At 42.7% G+C, this 9,329-nt stretch overlaps 1 pseudogene; it reads right to left on the minus strand.

The window, feature by feature from the left end:
• Positions 1-5,399: 5,399 nt before the first annotated feature.
• Positions 5,400-9,329, minus strand: LOC131539169 (uncharacterized; annotated as a pseudogene).

A 9,329-nucleotide genomic window follows, 5' to 3' on the forward strand; every position in this document is an offset into this window, starting at 1 on the left:
CACCCATTACAGTAGCGGCCATTTTGAAAAGTACAGTATTCTGTCTTTTCGCTACTCCTCCTTCAAAATTGATCCAATTCTTCCCAAAATTGGCTCAGATGATCTTTGGACTGAGCCGCACAGAAATTTTTTTATTCATGTTTGTTCAAAAGTTATGATGTTGTGAACTTAACGAGGTCGACCCAAAATTGGTTCAGAGGCTGTATCTCGGCCAAACTTTGATCAATCGAAACGAAACTTGGTACGCATCATCAACACCATGATCTGAGGGTCCATGCCAAAGTTGGGAATAGCGCCACCTATGGGTCGTGACATACCAAAAATTCACATTTTCGCTTATAACTTTTGAACAGTCAGTCAGAAAAATATAATATTTATGTCTATGGATTCCTTGGGTCATGCCGATTCTGACGATGTCTCATTTGTTATTTTCCATTAATGTACCTATCAGCCATATTGAATTAAATGATTAAGTTTTATTGCTACTCCTCCTTCAAAATCTGTCCAATTCTTCCCAAACTTGGCTCAGATGATCTTCAGACTGAGCTGCACAGAAATGACTGAACAGATTTTTGATATTCACTACCGTTCCCAAGAAATTCCTCTGGAAAGTTGACTGTGCCCGTGTTTGTCGTCTTTTGCTCGTAAGCTTATCATGCTAATAAGTTACAGGCTAACCAGTTACCATACTATTTAATGCGACTCTTCAGCTATCAAGTTAACCATAAGCTGCGTTACAATTAAATTAACTTTGCATATTACGCTGGTTAAAATGCTAAAGCACTATATTGGGGAGCTCATTCTCACATCTAAACCTTTCCTCTGCAGCCCAGTAACAGTGTGTCAACTGAGTGGCGCGCTCTGCTAAGCCGCTGTTTCGTGAACCGTTGGGTCGTGGGTTTGAATCCGGTGTCACACATGTCCAGACCAGCATATTTGCTGTGGCAAGAAATGATGCTGAAGTTGCTTCTTTTCCAGATGTTGTGCTTTTCAAAGTATGATCTCATCTAAGCTTATTAAATAGTACATATCTATATACAAAATCTTAATTTTGAGTTGAGTCACTTGAATTATGGAGCTTCAGAATCTGTGTAAATCAAAAGGCCATAGCTCTGAAGATTCTATACAAATTCAATGTGTAGAAAGTCCCTTACGAAAATTAACCATGGTTTTACTATAGTAAAACTGTAGTTAACCATGACTGTAGTAACCGTGGTTTTTTGGTGCAAACCATGGTTCTGATACCATGGTTTTACTACAGTTATATAAACCATAGTTCATTTTGCAATTATGGTTTTCTACCAAAACTATAGATAAATCATGATTACTGCAGTAAAACCATGATTAATTTCGTAGTTGCTATGGTTTTACTACTAAAACCATAGTTAAACCATGGTTACTACAAAAACAAACAAAAAACATTGTTAATTTTCATAAGGGGTGTTTAACCATGCGTTAAGTGTTTAACCGTGGAAACCGTGCGCAACATTTAAAAACATCCGAATAAAGTCCCAACTTTCAAACAGGCCAAAAACAGCCCAAACGGGCTTGGCCCCGGTAATCGCTGCTAGCAGCTATATTTCTAACTGAATCTGAATTCAACAGTTTTGAGTCTGCTGTTACTTCTGAACTACAACATGCCAGTAAAGGTGATTTGAGAGAAGGTGTTTTGAAAATTCTAAAGAATATCATGGGACCCAAAATAGACTGGTCCAGAATCAGTAACTGTGTGCAAAGGAAAGAAGAAACTGTGAGTGAATACACTGAAAGGTTTTGTCAGTCAGCTGTAACTTACAGTGGAATAGTGGATGATTCTGAAAGTGTGCTTGATGACAAAGGACCACTAGTTCGAACATGGTTTGATGGCCTTTTATCAGAGTACAGATCAGCTTTGCCGTTCTTAGATCTAACATGGTCCACTGGAAGCTTGCAAAACAGCTTGGACAGGTTAGCTACTTGGGAAAGAGACTCTGATGTTAAAGCCAGAGTAAAGATTGCAGCAGAGTCCTTTAAGGTTAATACAGAGAACCGACAGAAACGTAAATGTCCTAAGAAGGAGAGTAGTTGTCATTACTGTGGTAAACCTGGACACTGGATGAAAGAGTGTAGGAAAAGCAAAAAGACATTAGGAGAAATTAACAGCTTTACTCAGCTCCTACTCAGTCTACTTGGTACTCTGAAGCAGCCCCTCCCCGCTTCACCGAACTGTTGGAGCAGTTTGCTCAGGTGTTAACTGTTAGGGCTGTGAGTGCTTAATTTTCCAGTAATGTACAACAAAGCTGAAAGATTCTTTGTAAATAAAACTACAGGAAGGTTACTGTCACTTCCTTCCATTGAGAGAATGCTAGTTAAGTACACTCACAGCCTTCAAAGCTATACTACAGCACACTCCAGTCACTCACCTATCCTCTCTGGGTTATGATGTTTGTTATGACTGATGTTCCATTAGAGGATGGAGATGTCACACACTAAAGTTTGCACACCACCTACAGGGATAGGTTAGGACACATGGACCAGTGAGGAGCCCAGGGAAGAACCAAGGCAATAGGCTTCGGGGGCCAACCCTGCGGTGAACATCCCCTCATAGGCCTTCCCCATCCACTAGTCCATCCTCTCCTCACTGTTCTTTAGGTGTCACAGGAATTAAGAAATAGGGAAAGAAGGAACAACAATAGCAGACGCAGATTGAACAGAGGATACAACCCTAATGTTTGCAGTCTTTAGAACAAATACTGCTCTGTCTTTTTGTTTTCTTTCTTCCTCTGTGCAGATACCACATGATGGCTGTCCTGAGACCCATACGCGCCAAACCCCTCACCTGCGTATGAAGCCACAACCTCTAAAAGACAACGAGACCCACTGCAGAGCCAACTGTCACGGAAGACAGAACAAAGAAAAAATACACAACGCAGAGAATCACATACAAGAACTTCAGTCATCCAGCAACATGATCAAGACATTCTTGATCTTTCAGCAAAATTACACCTGATGGCTGAAGATAATTCTTCATGGTTCGGAAACCTGTTAGTATCAAGTGTTTCATGCAACAAATGACTCACGCCCATCACGAGAAATGACAGTTCCAACCAGAAAAGACCCGTAAGAACTTCACGGACCATAATTGCATGTTTTGTTTCTGTGTCAGCATGCAATTACATACAAGCAACACAGAACAAGTGCTATGTGCCTGTAACGATCACAAGTTACAAGAATAAACTTTTTAAGTGTCTAAATTTGTATTTTGTGAGAGTTATTAGAACTCTCAAAGGGGGAATTGTGGGATTACAAATTTATTTAAATGTTTAATTTAGATTCCAATGTAATAGTGTACAAACTGAAGAAGTCATATACCTTGTATTTAGCATTTAAGGTGAAAAATGGTGACATGAGTCAGATCACTACATCAGATGCAAGAGGTCCCTGCCAGTTCCTGTTCTCCTATTGTAAATGAAATGAGCCAAATGAGCCAGACTCGAATCTTTTGTTCTGCAAATGGCTTTCGGAGCCCCCTGGCCCAGACATGAATCTGTTGATTGGGTCTGTCTTTCTCATTTGCATGCTTTGTTTAAAGTCGTCACCCAGGTGCTTTGTTTCCATTCCTAAGCACTGCCCCCTAAATGTATATACACTACAATGTATCACTGCTTTTAGTTAGACTTGGATGACTACAGCGACGCACAGCGAGTTCTCAATAAAGAGTAACTTCTGGATGAAAGATATCCCAACGTCTCCTGGTCTCTGCTTCGTAGAAGATAAAAGTTCACAACAAGCACAATGCCATATTGATCAAAGATATTCAACAGATCAGTTTCTCTTTTTTTTTTTTCTCAAATTTTGCTTTCAGGCCATTAATATTCCAGGAGAGAATGTTAATTCCAGCACTTTTAGATGCAGATGCCATTATGATTTTTTTGTTGCTGTTGTTTGTTAAACTAGTACACACACATATATGAAATGACATTTTGGTAGGTAAGCTGAGATCAAGCACATCCACTTTTATTCAGACTCAGTTCAAATAGTGCCGCTTAAAACACCTTCCAAGTAAATTTAGTAGAAATAAAAATAAGCATATATTTTCAATGTCATTATAAATTGTTGCTTTTCTGTTTAGTGCAATTTGCAAAATGTGCAAACAATCTTCTCTCACCCTCTACACTAAACTTGTAGGTGCACAATTCAAGGTGACCATGTTAAATAAAATGAATCAGAAAATATTCTACTTCAATATTTAAGGAATAATTCACTAGCAAGGACCACGCCACACTGCAAATGTAGGGAAGTAATCTTTATTGTATAATGTAGGTATGAAAGGGGAAGGTAAGGAGGGATGGAAAGGGGGAAGGGATGGTAGATTGATCTGTGTATCTGTTGGTGGCCTGTAGACACTCAGGATGGGGGAAATGTCTCGTTAATGTGCGGCCGAGATATTAGGACCCCCTAGATTGGAGAGAGCTGAGGTTAGCTTCGGCTTGACTGATGTTGTTTAGGTTGTTGCGAATGTATGCTTGCAATGACCAGCGTCCGAGTACTCTGATGGTTTTGTCTGAGATACCCTGTTTGGCAGCTGAGGTTGCTGCACCAATGCGAAAAGAATGTATCGAATAGTGTTCTGGAAATATACCGGAGATGCTGAGAATTTGGTTGAAATGTTTGCTGAACCAGAACCTAGTGGCCACTTTCCCAGTTTCCATGATGAAAAGTGGATCTTGGGGAGATGATTGGGCAGTGATTTTGGAGCGTACGTACTCAGTGATGGGTTCAAATGGGCTCAGAGAGGAATTGAGATGGAAGATGTAGATTGGGAACGAAGCTCCTAATTGGTCTGTTTTACTTCTCCGAAGCATATATATGAGGGCGTCCGGTGAGTGTATGGTGATGTTAGATATGCAGGGTTGGATGGATGGATTGAAGATGGATGAAGGTGGAGCAAATTTGGAGCATCTTAGAAAGCCAAATAATGAGAGCAGGAACATGGACTCTAAGGTTCGTTCGAAGATGGGATTTAGATAGCATCTGCATCTTATCGTTACGCTCAGGCTAAGTAGGTCAGAAGTAAGAGGAAGTCGTTTGTTGATAGGAGAAGATTCTTGTTTTCGAAGTCCTTTGATGAGCATTGAGGTATGAGAGTGGGAGATGGACTGACAGTTGTTGCCGGTTGTTTGTTTGTAGAAGAAATTGATTCCTGAGAAGCAGGTTTGGATGGAGCTGGTACGAATATTTTGGAGGGAATGAGCGTGAGTGATGAAGTTGCAGATGGACGGAACCTCCGATCATGGAAAAGGAAGGTGATAGTAGGTGTGGTAAGCTTTGAAGCAATTGCATCCGGTTAAGTACGCTGAAAGCGTGCTCAGTGCGAAACTGTTGAGGATGACTTCTTGGCAAGCCTCGGAGAGGTAGGCTTAATTGAAGATGTTTGTTGAAAACAGTGGGACTGGAGTTGGATGAATATCCGATTCTGGAACCAAGAGCCTGAATTTCTGAAAAGAGAAAGAGACAGTGGCATTGAGATGTCCCTGGTATGTGGGCGGCTTTGAGAAGGAACTGATGTTGAGCTGAAATTAGTGTAAGTTTGCGCATGAATGGCATGAAAGCTGTTGAACGTGATCTGCCTTTGTTGATAATTTCTACTACAGCTGTGTTGTCTTGAGTGGACGGGTATTACTTTCCTGGACCATTCGTGCCCCCAAAGGTTGGCTGCTATGATTATGGGGTATATTTCGAAGAGTGCTGAAGAGAAGGCACCTGATACCGAGCTGAGAGAAGCACACTCTGTAGGCCATTTGGAGGCGTACCAGCGCCCTCCGTAGTAACCGCCAAAGCCTATGGAGGGTGCCGCGTCTGTATAGAGTTGAATATCATCAGGGTAGGTGAGATATTCATTGTAGAAAAAGGAGATGCCGTTCCAGGATGAGAGAAATTGTTGCCAGAGGCGCATTTCCATTTTGAATGCGTCGTCTAACATGGCTCTGCCAGACCGGATTGCTGTGGCTTTTGACAGGCAATTTGACAAGAATGATTTTCCTTGAGGGATAATCCGGATGGCGTTATTGAGGTGGCCTAGAAGGGCTAGTAGCTGTCGCTTAGTGCAACTGTCTGCCAGTAAGAAGTTGTAGAGGAGCAGTGTGATGCGATGGATTTTTGTGGGAGGCAGAGATGCTTGGAAGGAAACCGAATCGAGTGTGATGCCTAAAAACTTCATGTAGGTGCTAGGCCTGGAGGTTTTCTCTTCTGATAAGGGGACGCCAAGTTCGGTGAAAACTTTAACCCTTTAAAACCTAAGGGTAAAATAGGTCATTTTCACACATTTTGTTTATTTGACTGTAAAATTCTAACAGAATGTGCTATTTTCAAGTGCAAGGTGTCATTTCTTTCAGAAAACAAATGGCTTTCCAAAACTACAGTTTTGATCATTAATCTTGTGTTTTGAGTTTGTAAACAGAGTTTAAATAGACAAAAATAAAAAAACGGAATATTTTTTTTATTATTATTTAGAAAAAAAGAAAAATCATGATCGAAATAATCCAACACTTCTTACTTCAAAATTCAACTATAATACATATATACAAGTATTTTTGGGACACTGGGTTACACAGTTTTCATTCAGGAGGCTTTTTTGTTCATAAACGCACACATTTACACATGCGTGTACATGCATACACCCATTCATTTACATGCCCGGACTCATTATAGCGACGCACACACCACATGTGAAAAAGTCTCACTCAGCCTGCTCCCAAAGTCTCATCAAAAATCATCCTAATCGACTCTTATGCTGTTTACTCCTCCTTGACCATGTTTTTGTTCATTTTGTTTATTATTTTATGCAATAACAAACTCCGCGCACCCTATCTCTCCATTCAAATTCTCCCTTCCCGCTCTCCCGGAAACCTGCCGTCATTTGTTGACGGAGCGCAAGAAATTACCGTAATAAGCCATATATTGCCGAAAAGCGCATGTTGTCTGCTATCAGGAGCAATTTGAATTATTTTGATAGTGCAAACGGTAGAAGAGTTATGGTAACATGAAAACAGCTTGGTCTGATGTGTCAGCGCCGACACAGCCGGTTTAAAAGGGTTAATAAGGGTGGAGAGCCCTGAACATGGTGGTGCTGATGAAGATATAACTACTAGGAAGTCGTCGAGAAGGTGGATGACATAAGGGAGTCTGTAATTGTTGAGTAGAATCCATCATAGTGCTTCTGAAAGAGAATCGAATATCTTGGGGCTACTTCTGCAGTAGAAAGTGAGGCGTATTGCGAAGTAGTAGACTCCTTTCCAAGAAACTCTGAAAAGGTGCCAGAAATCTGGATGGATGGGTAAGACCTTGAAGGCGCTGGTGATGTCTGCTTTGGCTAGCCAAGCACCGTGGCCTGCCAGGCGGACGAGTTTGATGGCATAATCGATTGTGGCATATTGCATGGAGAAATCTGGTGATCTGATGATGCTGTTGATGCTTGGGGTGTAAGTGCCATGAGGAGAAGATAAGTCAATTATTAGTCACTTTTTCCTGGAGTATTCGCGGGTGGCGATTCCTATGGGGCTTATGCGTGCGACGAGGAATGATGGTTTATTAAAGGGGCTTATCATGAATCCTTGTTTAACTTCTTCTGCTAATAGCGAATCGACTATGTTGGGTGCTGACATGGCGGACTGGAGATTATGCGATGTAAAGGAAGTGTCGGGAGTTATGTCTATGCCTGGGTGGAAACTGTGGTGTGAAGCCACTGACTAAGAAGTGTACAAATTCTCTGTCAGGATGGTTTTTAACACAGTGGCTAGGGCCTTTACCTTGATTGGGGTGCTGAGGTGCTTTGTTAGTCATTCCGCTGGTTTTATAGGATTGTGGGGGCAGGCGTTTCTTGCGTGGGCTCCACCACAGAAGGAGCAGGAATGTAGAAGCCTGCAGTTGGAAAGGGTGCAGCCTAAATGGTTGAAATTATTGCACACCATTCTTCCTCCCTGGTATAATATTTGACGGCCTCTTTTGTCGATGCCTTTGGAAGTTGGAATATTTCCTGAGGGGCCTGCTGGCTTTGGGATTATGGGAGGAGGGGGTGCTGTTGCTGATAGTCGGTTGAAAATCGATGTCTTGCGGGAGGTAGTTGGTTGAGTTTGGAGGGGGGTGATAATAGAGCAAGCTGAGGCTGGATGCGAGGGAGCTCTGCAAAGTTTGCACGAAATTGATGACTGAGCTGGAAAAACTCGGCAGTAGAGTTCGGAGTCAAGAGAGCTCCAGTATGTTCCTTGGTTGAACTGATGTAGGCGTCCTGCTGCTTGGGTAGCGAAAAGAATGTGGTAATTGTAGAAGCTGGTCCCGCCGAAGCAGAATGCCATGTCGAAGATGATGGAGAGGAAGTCGTCGAGTTCGGCTCTACGATCTGGATATACAGAACATGCAGAACAAAGCATAGACCAGTTGGAAGAAGAGTTGGAGGTTGGGGGAGTCCAGGTTGGCCAGCGCGTAGTAGAGCCTCTTGGGGCGCTGGCTGGGGTATCTGGACTGAGAGGAAAAGGGGAAGAGCATAGGAAAAAACAGGAGCTATTTTACTGAGTACGGTTGAAGGAAGGGTAGAGGAATGGGTGGTTGGATGAAAGGATGAATGTGGATGGGGATTTTGATTAATTTGTGAACACAGAGACGAAAAGAAAGATGACATGATTTGAGTGAAATCGGGTGGAGTAGCTGTAGGAGTAGTTACTACTTGTCTCTCGCTAGGGGGAGCTGTCGCTGCTGTTTGGAGCTGCGGTGGAGGGAGGTGCCTCGTGACGTAGCGGGTGATGAAAAGTGGCCGGCTTTTAAATGCCGGAAGTGTTGACGGATGAGCTCAAGTTGATGTAGAAGTTTTTGTGGATTCTAAGTATCAGTGGTATAGTCTTTTATTATCTAAGCGATTGAAGTGGATGCCTTTACTTTTAAGAGTGTGTTGAATGCGAGCCACGGTCCAGTACGAAATGTCGTCGTTGGTTCTGGGGGACGCGCAACAAGATTGTCAGCACATGCTATCAGGAGTTGTGCGCTGTGAAAGTGGCTGCTGACGAGGAGAGTGAGAAGGCCTGTTTCCGCGTCTACGATGGGTATGGCTGTCTCTGTTAGAGGATCTTGATGCTGAAGATGAGGGAGCCTGTGATCGCGCTGGAGTTGAAGCGTTTCCCTTGAGGTGTATTAGAGCTAGAATGCTCGCGTGGTCGAGGAATGGTTACAGCTGATCGCAAGCGCTGCGAAGTACGGCTCGGGTTGGATTGCTGCGAGCTAATCCCTGGTTGAGAGGAGTTGGGTTCGAACAGATCGTCATCTGCGTCGGGTGAGTTGATCTGTAACTCTGGATCCAT

The sequence above is a fragment of the Onychostoma macrolepis genome, chromosome 04 (genome assembly GCF_012432095.1).
Source record: "Onychostoma macrolepis isolate SWU-2019 chromosome 04, ASM1243209v1, whole genome shotgun sequence".
Taxonomy (NCBI): domain Eukaryota; kingdom Metazoa; phylum Chordata; class Actinopteri; order Cypriniformes; family Cyprinidae; genus Onychostoma; species Onychostoma macrolepis.